We start from the raw sequence: 1,070 nt of genomic DNA on the forward strand, positions 1-1,070 counted from the left end.
ACGCAGACTTTCGCAGCTTCTCAGCCATCCACTCCTCCGTAAGCATAAGTTCAATGCGTAGGCGGCTGTTGGCATAACGAGCAACAGAGCTCGACTAAAAACAATCGGGTGGCCGACACGCACACATGGCAGTTTTTAATCCGGTTCTTTCAGCTCACTTTGGACTTGTGTCATCTCTCGGGTCTTCTGCTCTTTCAGGAAAGACCGCCCGTCAATCCTCTCGAGCGTCGCGAATCTCGTAAATAAGCGAAGACGAATTCGTTTTCATCTGACACGCGTATTCGTACGAGCAAAGTGCTCCAGGCGGTGGGCGTATCAATGGCTGGTGATAACCATAGAAACAGTGTCACGGCGGGCGCTAGCACCGTAGCGGAGAGAGGACATTGTAGGCCAAAAAGGTGGAGCAGCGACTCTGTGTCTGAGGCAGAGACGACGTGATAGGAGCTCACGAGCGGAAAGGTTTGTACGTCTGTCAGCAGCTGGGGCATGATCTGGATGGGTGAGGCGTCGGGAGCGTCGGACGTTATCGCGTTGAGATCGTTTTGAACTACTTCGTGCTCATCGCCTCGACCGCGTAGTTTTGCAAATGTGCAGTGGTAGCCTGGGTGTTTTATCGCCACTAGTTTGTTGATCTAACTCTCCGTGTCGCTCGTCGTCTTTCGTGCTGCGTCCTCCTTGTCATCTTTAGCCCACCGATCACGGAGCTTATATCATGTTAATCTACCGAATCTGTGCCAAATGATCATGTCGACGTTATTTTTAAAGTTTACAATTAGGACGTGATGGCTCTCTAAGCGGAAGTAACATGCCTTTACTTTTCGTTGACATGTCTTGGCGGAGCTCTAGCATATTGGGTTTGATCAGCCCGGCCTTCACTAAGCATATAAGCCAATAATACTGGTTTTTTTGGAAATTACATTGGTCTGATTGGGCCAATACAAGTCCATTTTTAGTCTCGGCGATTCGATTCATGAGGGTTGCCGCCGATTTAGATGGAGAGCGGGAGAATATTGATGTGCACAGGTTGTACGATCTTGGCAAAGATGAAGTGGCCGATAAATGAGAACAGT

Source organism: Phytophthora parasitica (genome assembly GCF_000247585.1).
Source record: "Phytophthora parasitica INRA-310 unplaced genomic scaffold supercont2.12, whole genome shotgun sequence".
Lineage (NCBI taxonomy): Eukaryota > Oomycota > Peronosporomycetes > Peronosporales > Peronosporaceae > Phytophthora > Phytophthora nicotianae.